Source organism: Monodelphis domestica, chromosome 6 (genome assembly GCF_027887165.1).
Source record: "Monodelphis domestica isolate mMonDom1 chromosome 6, mMonDom1.pri, whole genome shotgun sequence".
Classification (NCBI taxonomy): domain Eukaryota; kingdom Metazoa; phylum Chordata; class Mammalia; order Didelphimorphia; family Didelphidae; genus Monodelphis; species Monodelphis domestica.
This window is the reverse complement of record NC_077232.1, coordinates 258,502,199-258,518,833: the sequence shown is the minus strand read 5'-3', so window position 1 is coordinate 258,518,833 and position 16,635 is coordinate 258,502,199. Positions and strand designations below refer to the sequence as shown.

The following is a 16,635-nucleotide window of genomic DNA, read 5'->3' as shown; positions in this document are numbered from 1 at the left end:
ATAATCATGTTATTGGTATTTCATTTGTGGGAACAGATTTGCTTTACTAGAGTGAAGGAACTGAGAATATATTTTCTTAACTAGAGTAAACAGAATGGTAGAGAGATAAGGAAAAATGAAAAATAATAAAAGAGAGAATGAGTGATAGGGGTAGCTCTGTAGAGAATCATAGGATCATAGAATTAGACTTAGAAGGAACCTTAACGACTATTGAGTTTAACTCACTCATTTTACAGGTATAGTAACTGCGATAAGAAGAGGATGTAGGACCTCAGGACATATAGCTAGTAAGTGTCTAAGATAAGATTTTAATTCATGGGTTTCCAAATCCATGCCTACCAGTGCTCAAGACTTCAATTTCATGAAAACTGCTTGAGGAAGTCAGGGAAGGACTTTGAACAATCCTATAGGAAATTCAATTCCAATTTCAAAATGCTCAATAAAGCAGTGAAATCAATTGTGTCTGGAGTGACCTGAGTTCTAGACCTGTTTATGCCCTTTGAAGGCCAATGAGTATAGAGATGGAGAAACACAGGTAGGAAACAAAGCCCAGAGAAAGATGAGTTGTGGGCACTTCACTTGTATCTGGACCAGAGAAGAAAAGGAGTCAATGCTTCCTGAGTTGTCTGGTTGGGGACCCATGCTCAGAGCCTTAACTGCTACCCTTGGATTGATGAGAACATCTCAGCTATCCCCCTGTGTCCCACACATTTGGTATAGAGCCATGTATCTTGACATTGGTGACTGACTCATGCTGGAAGGGAAATCTACATATAGGTCTTGGGACATGACATTTGTTCTTAGCTGTAGGACCTTGCATCAGCTTCCTCTATCTACAAAGAAAACAGACCAAATGGGGGATGCTTATGGAGAGATATAGACAGAACATTTATGAAATGATTGCCATATTCTAAGCAAGATGATAAATATTGAAGATATAAATACAACCAACTAAGATAAACTCTGCTCTGAATGGGTATCCTAATGAGGGAAGAAAATAAATAATGATTTGGGAGTAGGGGTTGGGAAATGAGATAGATCCCTGTGTTTCAGGAAATATAAGATGAAAGCTTAACTAGAAGAGCCTAGAATGGTACCAGATTGGAGTCCAAGTTTTCTGTGGGGAAGAGGTAAAGATGATGATGGGAATGGGGGCACCATGGTTTGGGACTAGTAGAGTATTCAGGATTCAAGACAAAATATATCCTGACAACTTTTTTACTACCCCCAAGGACCAAAGGTTTTGAAGAGAAGAGTTTTGTATAGTTTATAGATGCCCTATCAAGAATTTATGGATAAAAAGGGATATTGTAAGAGAGGAAAATCATATTCAACATCCAAGAAAAGCAACCCAAGTGGGGGAGGAGCAAGGGAAGACAGAGAATTCTGGGAAAGAACAGAAGACCTGAGAAGATTCAAAAGCAGTTACTTCTTTCAGAATTCCTCAAGGGTGATTGGTCTAAGAGAAATTTCTGAGGCAGAGGAACTTCTGAGCACTGACCATCTCTCTCTGTGAACCCAAACCCCTTGGATCCAGCTGATGAGAAAGGGAGTAGATAGGACTTTTATTATAAAGCTATCTATCCAAAGAAGACATTCCTCTTCATCCCCTAAAGTTGTCCTTGAACTTTATACCACAACCAGGTTAGATAGAAGTCAGGACAGCTCTCACAACCGACTTAGGAGGGTCAGGCAAGCAACCTGATCCTTCAGGGTTTGGGGGAGAGGGTCAGGTGTTAGCTCTTAGGGATCTCCTACTTCTCATTTCCCACTTCCTTACTCAATAACCCTATTCACTCTGTCTTGTGTGTATCCCTTTAGAATAAATAGTTGTTCTTTAGATCAAGTGCCTGCCTCATAATATTGAGAGAGAGAGACCTGAAGCTTGGGGAGGAAGGCTGTACTTTCTCTTCAAAAAGTCCCCTTGACTTTACGTTCAACTCAGTCTCTGAAGGGACATATTCTGTTCCTTCCATAGACAACTTGAACTGTCCTCACTAGGGAAAGAAAGGGGAGGACTAATCTCTCCTCCCTCTCTATCTTCTGACTCCATCCCACCTCTGTCACTCTCTAGTCTCAAAGTATAGGTAGTGGGTGGCTCCATTTCCCCATCCATTACAATATGGATTATACAATCATTGATTTGTCAAAGGATTGAGGTATGTGCAGATGTTCTGTCTTCCAACCATTTGTGTATGTGGGGTAGAAAGGCATTTGGGTCATTTGTTAATATTGGTTGAATGTTTTTTCTCTATTAAAACTTCTTTAGGTACTTCTGGTAAGTGAATGAATAATAAAGCATTTACTAAGTGCTTACTATGAGTTAGGCACTGGGCTAAGCAATGGTGATACAAATGCTAACAAGCAAGACAACCCATGTTTTGAAGGAACTTACATTGTAATAGCAGAAGATAATATGTAAAGGGGAGCTGGAAAAGGAGAATTTATGTGTATGGTAGTGTGGTGTGAAGATGGCTGGAATTTGAGCTAGAAACTTGGTTCTGCACAAGATAAGGAGAAAACTAGCCTATCAGAGACCTAAGTCTCAGAAGACAGAATCTAGGTTCTAGTGGGAGGGAAATGAGAAGTAATGCTAGAAAGGTAGGGGCAGAGTTTTGAAGTGGCCCAGAAACTCTATAAATCAACAAACGAATAAGCATTTGTTAACCATCTACCATAGTGTGTCAAGCTCTGAATGAATTTCTTAGAATACAAAGAATTTTCTTGCTGTCCAAGAGCTCCCAAAGACTTGTTTACTTATATCTGTCAAGGTCATCTACTGAATGGTGGGCCATCACCAGCTGTCCTGAGTTTATCTTGCTCCATGATGTCATTGATTCCCTTTGAAACAGAAGATGAACAATAAGAATGATGGGTAGTACTGAGGGTACAAAGAAAGGCAAAAACAGTACTTGCCTCTGGTCCCAAATTCCTGCTTCCCTTTCTTGTAGGAATCAGTCTCCCTAGGAGAAGAATAGGTGAAGGATACTCTAGAAATATCTATATTTTCTTTCTCTGAGTCACATCTAAATAGACTCATGGAGATATACATAACTTACATGGTGTATTAGTGAGGGGGACTTTGAAAAGGAGGAACTCAAAGTTCAGCTAATTGGGGGAATTAATATATGGTGACACTTCTTTCCTCCTTCCCCCAAAGTTGAGCTGTTACCAATGGAGTCAGTCAGTCTAGACTAAAGGGTAAGTCAGATTTTCCTTCAGCTTCCTTCTTGTAATGATGGATTTTTTTGAAGCTCCCCTCCTAACACATAGGCTCTGATTCTGTTATAAATCAAGATATCTAATTTATTTGGGTATAAAGGATTGAAAGGATAATGGAAAAGGACAGTGGGAAGAGGATATCCCTAAGATATCTTTCCTAGAAAACTCTTGAGGCTTTGACCTAGGTAATCTTTTTCAGAAATAAGCTCTGGGTTCCCTTAAGGGAAAAGAGAGTCTTTATCCCAAAGATTGGTTATCTTCTGTTCAAGCAAAGGATGGAGAGATTTTTGATATTCCCAGTCAAGTAGTTCTCCCTTCCAGCTCCAAAAAGTTCAAGATAAGAAGTTTGGTTTTTCTCCTCCAACTGCTTTTGAGCCTGACTGGAATTCCATCCCATCCCCCCAGGTCTTGTGGGGTTCCATTTGCTCCTCTTCTGAGCATTTCTTCCAAATTCAAATCTTCTTTATCATTCCCTTGTACACAATGGACAGTACATGGAAGTGGATATTACTTTACTTCAATGAATAATGGAAGAAGGAATCTCCCATTGGTGCCATAGTTGCAATTCCAGTAGAGGAACAGAGATTCAGAGATTTTAGGTTGGCTAGCGGTCATAGCAAATCCATTCTCTTGTGGCCTTTTCAAATCATTAAGTTAGTAATTTAGGAAGCATCTGTCCATGGTGAAGCCACACATCACTTAAGGAATTGTTTCTGCTGCTGCTCTGCACATAGGGACCTTCTGTTATGTAGTACTGCACATGGAGTCAAGAAAAACAACAGATTCTATGTGACTTTGAGTAAGTTTAATAACTTCTCTGGACCTTAGTTTACTTGTCTATAGAATAATGAGCTTTGGACAACATGATCTCTGAGATCCCTCCTCATTATGGGACATCTTGTCATCAATTCCATCCAAGATAATGAGAAAGTAAAATGAGAATCTCTGATAATGATAGTAAAGCAAGAAAACTAGGTAGATGGAGCTAGCCAGATACTCCCTAGCAAAAAGCCTCCAGGTTGCTCTAGCTAAGTGGGACAAATTATTGTGCATTGCTTGGAACTTTCCCTTGAATTACCAAGTTCTCATTTTCATTGATTTTTTTCTTTTCTCCATGATTATAGTCATGGCTCTGCCCTCCTGCTTCTTCTCATTGATGAATCCTTTCTATGTATGACATTTTTTGGACTTTTGTCTAATTATCTAGTATAATACAGGCTCTTTCTGGCTTTATTTTGATTGATCTGTGAATACTTCTTTCATTAAGTGTGAGGCCTCATTCACTTCTTGGATTTCTTCCTAGAAGCCAGACTAGCCTGGACAGATGGTGCTCATAGTCAGTGGTGTACACATTAGAGACTTGTCTAAATTCTGAAAATGCCTTACAAACAGAATTTAGAAACTCTTCACTATGATGGAAAGAGCACTGGGTTGGAGTCAGAGGAAATGGATTGAAATTCCTCTCTGGCATATAATTTTTGTATGACCAACTCTCTGGGTCTCAATTTCCTCATCTGTGAAATAAGAGATGTAGCAAATGGCATCTAAACTGTCTTCGAATGATAATCGATGAACAATTTAATAAATCTTTATTAAGTGTCTTCTATATGCCAGGCACTGTATTAAGCCCTAGGGGTACACATTATAAAAAACAGCCACTGTCCTCAAGGAGCTTACATTTTAATGGAGGGAAGACAAAACACAAAAGGAAGCTGGAAAGTGGTGGTGGTAAGGACCAGGGGATATCTAAGGCAATGTCATCAGGGACATTATACTGCTCCATTGAGTGCAGACCAAGCAGAGCTACAGATAGAAAATGGATAATTAGTGAGAAAGTCTGTTTCTAGTCTTTTATAAAAGAGAACTTTGGGAAGAGTTTATTCTACAGCCCTCTAATGAGAAGAGAGAAGAGGCTGAGTGACTTGGGACCAGTCCCTTTACATCTGTGCCTCTACCTTGTTCCAACTCCATGGAACAAGATGCCTTTGTGCCCAAATGCCCCTGGTACCCCATCCCTGACTTCTCTTGTGTGTTGTCTACCCTGATTGGATTGTAAACCAAACTGGATTATTAGCCGTTTCTGATGTCCTCTATTTTCTTGTCTCCATCCATTTGCACAGGAGTGCTATCTCTGTGACTAGAATGTATATTTTCTCTTCCCCATCATTTGAAAAGTACAGCTCAGTTGTAATATCCTCCATGAAGCTCCCCTTGATTTCTGAATTTAAGTGCTCTTCCTTCTTAAACTTTCCTTGAGCAATTACTCGACTTCTCTTTTTCTCCTTCCTCAATCATCATTTTGGGGGGGAGGGGTACTGGCATCATGTAATGTGTATTATACTATATTCTTCTTAAGATTAAAGACTATTTCATTTAAATTTTTTTAATCTTTAGAACCTAGGCCAATGTCCCACATATAATGGAGAAAGGCAATGGAATATATAGTACATACTATGTATCAAGCACTTTATAATTATTATCTCATTTGACCTTTACTATAGCCCTGCAAGGTGAGTATTTTTATCCCCATTTTACAATTGAGAAACTGAGGCAAGTGGGAGATAATTGACTTGCCCTTCACTTATGCCATTTAACTGTCCATGTAGCATTAGTACCTGTTCCTAATTGCTAGTCAGTACTTAATAAATATTTGCATTTACTTGATGAATCATAATCTGCATTTTTAAAGGAAGTATCTAACTATACCACTGGGGTTGAAGGAAAGAGCAGTTAGGTAAGAGCTACAGGAGACTGGGGCTTGGATTTCATTGGTATAGCTAGCTATTTTCTCCAAAAGTGCAGATTATAATTTAAGGAAATGCAAATATTCATTCAGTTCAAACTATTTGTTAGGAAAGTTGATCCAATTTTTTCAAAATAATTACAAGAGTTACTCAAGTACATGGGAAATATTCTTGAATCAATGTTGCTCAAACTAAAAGACTAAGAATTAAGGAATTACTGATGCTGAGCGCGTTGGAAGAGATCTCAATAATCAACTAATCCTTCTCATAGTCAAAATGACTCCCCTTACAACCAGCCTAACAAATGAACATCTGGCATAAAGGCATCATGCAACACTGTTCACTAAGGGTTAAGGAGATTTTTGGAATTAGCAGGAATTCTATAAACTCTTTTATCCATTTTTCACAAATGGGGAAACTGAGATCCAAAGGGAGAATTTATCTATAATTCACACAGTTATTTAGTGGTAGAGGAAAGATAAATGAAGTTAGGGGTCTTCTGGTTCACAGTTTATTATTTTTTGTTCTATATTTTATTTTATTATTAATTTTAATTTTTTGTTTTATCTTCAACAACTTACTGCCTCTCTGTATATACATTCTTTGTGATCATTCCACTGTAGAAAAAAGTCTGGTCTGACCTTCAGTAGATATGACAGAGGAATAATTTAAAAAGGTATAGGTCTAAGTTTTTTAAGCCTACACTAGCTTGTCCATGAATTTCTCATAGTATACCCAGGTGGTAGAGAGCATTTGGGGAAGGAGGAGTCTCAGGGGACTTTTCTGAGCACAAATACAAGAAAATATGTTCCAAATATTTGTGTAATATGATGTGTTCTGTCCCTCTCTCCCAGAGCCAGGCCAACTACATCTGTTAAAAAAATTATAAAAGACTAGAAAAACTATCCACAATATGTAATGTATGAACTTTGAGTTCAAGAACTTGCATCTATTTATTTCTTAAAAACCAACAACAAATATTAGACAACAATTCACTCAGCCTGTCAAGATTCTATGTAAATTAAATGCATTTGCTCATATAATTTTTCCTCATTTCCCCTCTGTATTCCACTAAGGCTCTGCTCTGAAGTTTCATCATCATGCAGAGTGACTTGAGAGGTCTTAAGATCAGTGCTAGTGGAGCTTCATTTGAAGACACCCTACAATCAGTGATTTATCTTCAGTCATGGACTTAACCCCTCTTCCCCCCCATAAGGTGTTTGTTTTCACTCTAACCCTTCTCAACACCCTAGAACCTGTTCTCCCCCATAACACATTGGTCTCTGGGACAATAGGTTCAAAATTTGCTTCATAGGTTGGGTCTCATCATGTTCACATCCTTTTGGATATGGACTCATCCTGCCTCTTTGATGGGTGAATCATCATTTCAGCTTCCCCTGGTCTAGGATTCTGGAGATCCCTGCTAGAGTGCACTCCTGGCATTGATTCTGGAATGTCTGCAAAACTAAGTCTAGATTTAGATGTATGGATTTCTGTGTCATGCTCTATCCACTTTATGAAACTCCTAGGGCTCCAATTCTTCAGCTAAAAGGGCAAAGAACAAACCCAGAGACTAAGCCCTGATGCTTATTTCTAGGGCCACAAAGTCTCAGAAAAGAAGTATTCACAGAAACTTTTTTCTTTATCATCAGATGCTGTGAAAAAAAGAATCAACAAGCTTCTCCTTTGCAAGATGCTGATAGTTCTAGCTATGCAGCCAATCAAAAAAAGGATCCTCTTGACCATGGAGTTAGCCAACATGAACCAATTGTCCAAACATGCTTAAGAGTCTTTCCAACACAATTATAAAAAACAACATTAACATGATTCTCTCAAAGCCAAGCTCCCTCTCCATATGGAGAGGTTGCAACTGCTTGCACAAAGGTTCATTACACAGGTAATACAGAATATTTACGGTTGTTTCCAAAGTCCACTGGTGTTTTCTTTTAATCAAGGTAGATAGAACAAATATTGACTAATTTTTTTTAAAGAAGAAACTATATTTTTATCAAGTTAATAAGCATTTATTAAACTTATATATGATGGACTATGCTAAGAAATGGGAATACAAATACAAACAGAAGAAAGACAATTCCTGTCTTCAAGAAGCTTAATTCCAATAGGGCAGTATAGAGCTAGAATGGAGAGGCTTTTGAGACAAAATAGAGATATTGAGGTGACCATCAGGAGTGCAGCTGGGAGAGACAAAAAATTGCATAGTTTTAGTAAGACTCCTGCACCCTCCAAAAAATTAACAGTAGATATTCCATTTTTGGCAATAGACTTGTGAGGGAATGGAATGGACTGGTTTTTTAAAAAATAAATATTATTATAATAAATAACTATAAAGAAATTATGACTAAATAACTAATTGCAGTTGTTTTTTGAAAAGAATTCTTGATTTTCTTTTAATGTTACTGTTTTAAAAATTAATTTTAATTTTTGCCAACTAAACTTAAAACATTTCTACATGTTTTCCAAAGTCATATGATTTGAATTATCTTCTTCCCTCCTCCCTCCCTCCCCAATCTGGCAAGCAATTCAAATTCTTGACTTTCTTAATGTTTCATTAACCCTTTTTTTTCTCCATGTCTATGTACATGGAAGTGAGAGTGATTGATAGATGGTTCTTTTAACAAGAAAAAAAAACCAAACCTCATAAAATTATTTAATAAAATCAATCATTGTCCCCTCAGTGAGATCCATAGTGAGCAAGGAGTAACTTTGGAGAGATGGTACTTTTCTCCTTAGTTATTTGTATGCAGATATTTTTGGTCTCAGTTCAGTTGGTGTTTATTAAGTGTGTTAGCTTTTTAGTTGAAATTATCTTTACTACACCAGAAAATTGTATCCAGACCTGAGGACTGAACATAATATGAGTAAAAGATGACAACTTGAAAACACCAGCTTTGGGGTAAGAAGAGCTGGATTCAAAGTCCTGCTTTGGTACTTGCTACCATTGAGATGCTGGGCAAATTGCTTAACTTCAGTGGGTCTCTTCCCCCCCCCCCATTTGTATTTGTAAGGGAGGGGAATGAGGGTCCTTCTACTTCTCAATGTATGATTTTATTATTTTTTAAGAGCCATAAATGGTAGATCCTCCAAAGTATGTTTATGTTATCAACAATGACTCATTTCCTATTTCTCACTTCAGTAACTCTAAGTCTTACTTGAGTTTTCCCAGGTGCCTGACAGTTTTTAAAAATGGAATTCAGCACTTACATTATTAATGATTGTTTGTTCATGTACGGCATAAAGTTCACATATATCTGAATACGTGTTTTCCCTGGAAAATACAGAACAGAAGAGAAACCATTTTTAACAGAATAGGTATCTACAATTCTAAAAATCTAATATTTAAGAAGTAGCTCCATTACAGCTAAATAAGGACTTGGGAGGGAATTCTGGAGTTCATGGAAAATTCAGTTCAGCATGGGGATAGGAAGAAAGATTCTAGGGGGAGGGTGAGAAAGGGAGCAACAAAGATACTGGCAATCAGTTTAATATAGTCTTGCTGAGAGGTCAGCCAAAAATGTAAAGGGGGGAGGAGAAATGTTCAGGACTAGAGACTTGGAAGAGTGGATTGGAGGACTATTAAAGAAAGGACCTGGAAGAGTGGTTTGGAGGACTATTAAAGAAAGGAAACACCTCTTCTCTCTCATATATCAGCACCCTAGGGCACAGGCTGATTTCCCCACCCTAGTTACAACTCAAACTGATTTTCTTCACCCAAAGCAGAAAAAATGGGATTTTGTTTTAGAATAAATCCTAAAAATTTGAAAACTTTTCAATGCTTTTACCCCAACTTGCACAAAATGTCCATTTGGTATTATGATTATGCCCACTGGCCATTCATTTCAATTACTTGGATTAAAAAAAAGACAATGCATTTAGTTACAAATGCTCTTTTAATTGCTTTGTTCTCTCAAGGAGGTGATATAATATAATTACTAATTGCAAGAGTCTCTTCATCTCTTTAGTAGCTCTAGGACTCTGCACATAACACATAGAGAAATGATGTTTGCAGTTGGGTGTCTTTTGGAGTGGAAGATGAAAGCAATGGTAATGTTGGTGAAAATCATTCTGAAATACTGCCAAAGCTAGAAAAAATCTGGAGGAGACATTTCTTTTCTGAATGGCACCCAGAAACAAATTAATGAAAGTTATCAATTATCTTCAAATTTAACATGATTTCAAACATGAAACACTGTTCTTTTTCACTTATTTAAGTAAACATGAGCTACATTTGTAGCTTGTGTAATGCATTTCCAGGCACTAGAGGAGAGTAGAAAAAAATGAAATATGATTCTCGGTCTCATAAAGATTACAGACTACTAGGGAGAGAATATATTTATGCAGACAATTAGAATATAATAGATGTAGAAGAGGAGTATAAAGTTTTAAGAGACCACATTCTCAATGTTGAGAGGGAGCTGTATGTCACCTACTCCAACAACATCTTTGACCTCCACTTAAAGAATTTTAGTGTCCCCTATTTCACAAAATGTTCTATTCTACTTTTGAAGGGCTCTGATTGTTAGAAATTTCTCTCATGTTGAATCAGCCTGTTCCTCTGAATCTTCTACCAGATTGATCTGATTTTTTTTTATTTTTGATTTGTGTAAAGATATTTTATTTTACCAATTACATGTAATAATTTTCCACATAAGTTTTCTGAACTTATATTATCCAAATTGCCTCCTGCCCTTACTTCCCTTCTCCTTCTTGGAGCTAATAAGCAATCTGATCTGGGTTATACAAATCTTTTCATGCAAAACATATTTACATTTTGTTCATTTTTGTAAGAGAATACTCATATAAAACCAGAACCCCAAAATATAAACCCATATAACCTAAAGTGAAAAATAATATGCTTTATTCTGTATTTTGACTCCAACAATTCTTCCTCTGGAGATGGATTGTATTCTTTGTTAAAAGTCCCTCAGAATTGTCCTGGATCATTGAACTACTGAGAGTAGCTAAGTCATTCACAGTTGATCATTTCACAATACTGCTGTTACTGTGTACAATGTTCTCCTGGTTCTGCTCATTTCATTCTGTATCAGTTCATGTAGGTCTTTCCAGCTCTTTCTGAAACCATCCTATTCATCATTTCTTATAGAACAATAGTATTCCATCACCACTACATGCCACCATTCCCCAATTGATGGGCAACCCCACAATTTCCAATCCTTTACCATCACAAAAAAAGCTGCCATAAATATTTTTTGGCACAAGTAGGTCCTTTCTTTCTTTTTTTAAACGTTATCTCTTTGGGATAGAGACCTAGTAGTGGTATTACTGGAGCAAGGGGAATGCACTGTTTTATAGCCCTTTGAACATAGTTCCAAGCTGTCCTCTAGAATAGTTGGAACAGTTCACAACTTCACCAACAATGCATTAGTATCCCAATTTTGCTACGTACCTACCAACATTTATCACTTTCCTTTACTATTATATTGGCCATGGATTGGTCTGATTTTTGCCTTATGGAGTCAAGCAGACAAGTTTAATTTTCATGATAATTTTCCAAGTATTTAAAGATAGATATTTTTGTAAGTCCAGGTCTTTTTTTTCCCTCTGGGATAAATATCCCTATTTATTCCAGTCAATCTTCATATGGTATAGTTTTTCATGCTGTTCTTGTCTCATCTCATGTTAACCTGTCCCCTCTCCTGAATTGAGGAGCGTGATGGTATAATGGTATAAGTGTAGAATGCTGGCATTGTAGTCAGGAAAATATGAGTTCTAATTCTTCTTCAGACACTTATTAGCTATGTAACCCTGGCAAATATTTGATCTCACTGTGTCTCTGTTCTCTTACTTGTCCAGTAAGGAGTGTTTGGATTCAGTGCCCTCTAAGGATCCTTCTATTCTGCTTATGACCTTATGTACCCTACTGTGTTCCAACTGATGTGAACTGACCTCAGTCTTACATCATCTGAAAGTTTGTTAAGCATGTATGTCATCCATAGTATTTTCCAAGTTGTTGATAAAATTGTTGAATGGAGTAGGGTTAAAGGAAGAACCTTGACAACTCTACTAAAAATCTGCTTCTGATTCATAGATTATTACATTGAAAAGGTAAAATAAAAGGGGATATCTGAAGATCAACATAGCAAACAGGGTACAGTCCTCTAAAGACAATGCCAGTATAATTTTGGGGGACTCACACTCCTTAGATGGAGAAATGAGGGTTGAAGGCAGTGAAGAGGGGTTAATGAAAACGGCTTCCCTCACTATTCCCTCCCAGAGTCCCTGAATTACTTGAGGGAGACAAAATGGAGATCTCCCCTCAGTGAAGGCTTGCCCCTCGGTGGCCGGGCTGGCCCTCAAGGGTGGCTGGGAAGTCCTCTCTACAAGGAGAGGTATGAGGGACCTCAATCTGGATATGCACTGCTTTGGGGTACTCACAAAACCTCTCCTTCATGTCTTGAGAACTGACAACAAGATGGAGTCTGCCAATGGGCTTATTCTCTAGTTGTAAATAAAAGAGATTGAATTTGCTATCTGACTGCTTGTTTGAATTAATTTTTGATTGGGGCAAAAGGTAAAGGCTAGAGGGATTGTAGATCGTCCTAAATCTTTTCCTAAATAAAACTAATGACTGAAGTACTAGGTTTTCTCATAGGCAAAGGAGAGCTAGAAAAAGGGAAGAGAGCGCTGCTCACCAATTTGAGTCCAGTATCTCAATAGTTTATGGAATGAAAGTCTTTGAAGAAATTAGGTTTCTGGACAGGAACCAGCAATGTTTTAAACAGGAACCCTTGATGTTAAGATTTCTGTCAGTGTCAGAAATCTCCACAGGTGCCCTGAAATGGCCCTGAGAAATAGTTCCTCCTTCCACTCCCTTATGTGTCTCAGCACCCAAGACCCCCTCCTCAAAAGAATTTCCCAGAAGTCCTTCTTCAGTTCCCAACTGCTGTTCTTACGATAGAGCTCTCAACTTCCATTTTCCCTAATGGTTCTTTTGTTCTACTCCCCATCATTACACCAGGAAAATTACAGTGCATGATTAAGTTGACATTTGTAATTGATTCATTAATCATCCATCTTTCAGGTCTAATCATTCAGCTAATTCTGAATCCATTCTCTTTTATTAGTCTTTAGTTCATACCTTTCCACTTTATTTTGTGGAACATCATAGGAAATTTTGTCAGACACTTTGCTGAAATCTAGTTTTACTGTATATACAGGGTGTTCCAAAAATCTTGCTGAAGCATTAAGCTTTATTAATTTAAAATCATACTAAAATTTTGGAATACCCTGTATACATTTGCTATACAGATAGATATATGGAGACAGGGAGATAGATGATATATATGTATACATATATATATATACATATATATGCATATATAGATAAAGATACATGCATAATGTGTATATACATTGTTTTTCAGTTGTTTCAGTCATGTGCAACTCTTTGTGACCCCATTTGGGGTTTTCTTGGCAAATAGTGGTTTGCCATTTCCTTCTTCAGGTCATCTTCTCCAACTCATCAGCAGATGAGGAAACTGAGGCAAACAGGACTTAAGTGAATTGTCCAGTATCATGTCTGAAGTTGGTCTGAGGTGCTATTCTCCACAAAATTCCTGATCAACAACTCTCCTTCATTCATCATAGGTTCCAGTTAGACCAATACATAAAGAACATTGCAATTTTGAGGCTAGATGCAATTGATTATCCAGAAAAAAGAGACAGGTCACCATAGGTAGGAGAACCAGGAGAGAACAATGTCTTGAAAACCCAGGAGGAGAGGGTATTCATTAGTGCCATATACCACAGGGAGGCAAAAAAAAAAAGAATGAGAACTGAGAACAGTAATCATGTTTGGTAATTAAGTGACTGTTGTTGACAGAGGATAGGAGAGTTTGAGTTGAAACGTGTAGAAGTCAGATCACTGGAGATTAAAAAAGGTGAGGGGGAAAAATAGAAGCAATGAGAATAAAGAGATTTTTCAAGAGTCTGAGAAAAGGAGGATGGATTAGAAAGTCAATGAAAACAGTAGGATCTAAGGATGGATTTTTTTTGGTAGTCAACAGGAAAGGAAATAATTGAGGGGGACATTGAAGATTAGAGATGAGGATGTTAGTAGGAATAACCTGATGAATAAAATCAAGTGTACATGTGAGGGTGTTGAATTTGCTGAGGTCAGCTATTCAACAGAAATGGGAGTAAATAGACTAGTAATAGGTAATGAGATCAAAGGGTTGTGAGATGAGGAGAAAGGGAAAGAGGGAGCTCATAGTTAATGGCTTGGATTTCTTTGGCAAATTGTTGGGTTGAGGGTGTTCAGTTGAGAGAATGAGGGAGGAGTATTGTGGAAAGTTTAAGAAAATAAAAGATTGTAAAGAATGGAACTACTCATAATGAAATAAATAACATATGAACTGCTTTTTTTTTTTACATCTAGGAACAACTCCAATACATATTTAGATAATTGAAGACCAATGTTATTGCTATGCCATGCCTTTGTGGTTAGCTTTGCCATCTGCTTCCAGAACTCACCATACATTTCTCCTTTTGAATAAATTATTATCGAATCCCATTTCTCTTTCTTCATTGATTTTGTCCAAAGATTTTCTAGCATTTTTCTCTTTGCTGACTCATACTTCCTGAGAGCAAATCTTTATATGTGATGCTACTATATTATAGTCCTATCATCTTTTTGATTAAAAAGACAATTGTTCATTACCATATTCCATTCATGAATAGAACCTAAATTCCTTAGTGCCAGGGATCACTTTTCATGTCCATTTTTGTAACCTGAGCACCTAACTGAGTACCTTATACAATGTAGACAAGAATTGTTTTTTGAATTGAAGTTATTGAATGATTTACACACTCTCCACATTCTCAGTGATTCATATCAAGTTCAGTTTACTTTTACTGAGGATAGGAGTGTAGATTTAGAGCAGAAAGGGACCTTAAGGGCCATTAAATCCACTCTCCCCATTTTAAAAATGAGAAAACAGAGACCTAGGAATATTTAAGTAACTTTCCCTGCATCACAGGCAATTAAGTGTCCCCTGAATCCAACCTCCTTATTTTACATATGAGAAAACAAACAAAGCTAGGGAAAATTAAAGCTAGATTCACACAGCCAATAAGTATTTGAACCCATGTCTTCTTGACTCCAAATTCAGTGCTTACACACTATTCTAGGCTGCCTTTTTGGCAGACAATTAAGAGTTAGTATCTTAGGGATTAATAGAACAAGTTAGATGCTGAGAATTGAACACATTGGTTTCCTCCTTTTTTATATGACTGTCTCTCAAGAGAAGCAACAGAATTAATTATGATAAAAGTAAAGAGAGATTTCCAATGAGTGAAATAGAAATATATAGTTTTCAGCTGAACTAAGATAGACATTTTTATAATTATTAAATCTGAATAATGAATTTGAAGAAGTGTGTTCAAATTGAAGTTATATGCCATTTATCAGAGCAAAGGTAGTAGGAATTCCTATACTAGATGGAATGTTTTATTAAATGACTCTTAAAGACTATACCAGTGAGGTCAAATTTACTTAATTACTTTTAAGAATTTAGAATTTTGGTGTTAAAGCTGAGAGTGATTTTAGAGGCCACTGATTTAAATCTCCTTGTTTTAGATACAAGGAAATCCAAGGTACAAAAGACTTGCTTAGGACTATGCAGTCAGGAAGTATCTAGGTGGAATTTGAACTCAGGTCTTCCTGAGTCCTTATTCAATATTCTATCCATTAAACCACATTGCTTCTGTCAAAGGTTAACAACTTTCTAATGACTTTTTGGTGTTTAAATTACCCTAGAACTTCAGAATTAATTTGTTAAGGCAATGATGCATGCCTTGGAAATTCTGTACAAGAACATTTCAGACTGCTCTGAAGTATTTTTTTTTTTTTGCAAATAACAGCAAGACTGTTTTTCTCTGTTTTATAGGAGTCAACTCCTGATGAATATTCCAAGAGACTGATGAACATCTATTTGGGGGCAGAAGTTTCTCCCTTAGATCCTTTCCCTTCTTTCTTAAAACACCATAAAAACCAATAACCTCTTTCTCTTTCCCAGGGTTTTGGTCTATCCAAATCCTCCATATGTGGGTTTGAATTTTCTCTTTTAAAGGAAAAAAAAAACAATTTGCCTGGGCACACTGACTCTTTTGGTTTTTTGGACTGGGGATAGAGCCACAATTAGGAGGAAGAAATCCAGACACTAGTAATGTAACTCGTCTGTATTTTCTAGGTCCAGAGAAAGGGAGTGACATCCTTAGAATTAAGTGCCCAACCTCCTTGCCCCCCATTCCTTACTTCTTATTAGACAATCTAGAAAGTAGGTACTATTTGCTGGTCCCTACTGTCTTCCCTTTTGAATCATGGGTCAGTCTCCTATTGGTTCTAATCGGTTCTTTGTCTCAAACCATATAGAGGTATCCCTAAGGGGTTGTGAGCCTCTGATGGAGGTAAAAGTCTTTGCATCAGTTCTGTGTCTGGAAACCACTTCATTGTGCACTTCCTAAGTCAAGGGTGATGGTGACCACAGCCCAAGGCAGTTTTTGTCAGCGTCTGTTTTCCTTCTCCCTTGTGAGCAGTAGTAAAATGAGGAACAAACTCTCCTTTACTTTTCCTGGTGCTATACATACTTCTATTATCTTAACAGCCCCAACTACTCCCAATACTGTTTGT

General features: G+C 37.2%; 1 long non-coding RNA gene across 1 annotated transcript; it reads left to right on the top strand.

Moving 5' to 3' along the window:
* The first annotated feature begins 2,902 nt into the window (after positions 1–2,902).
* Positions 2,903–7,894, top strand: LOC107649288 (uncharacterized). Its single transcript, XR_001622778.2, has 2 exons — positions 2,903–3,201; positions 7,619–7,894. It is a non-coding gene; the product is annotated as an uncharacterized LOC107649288 (long non-coding RNA).
* Positions 7,895–16,635: the final 8,741 nt, after the last annotated feature.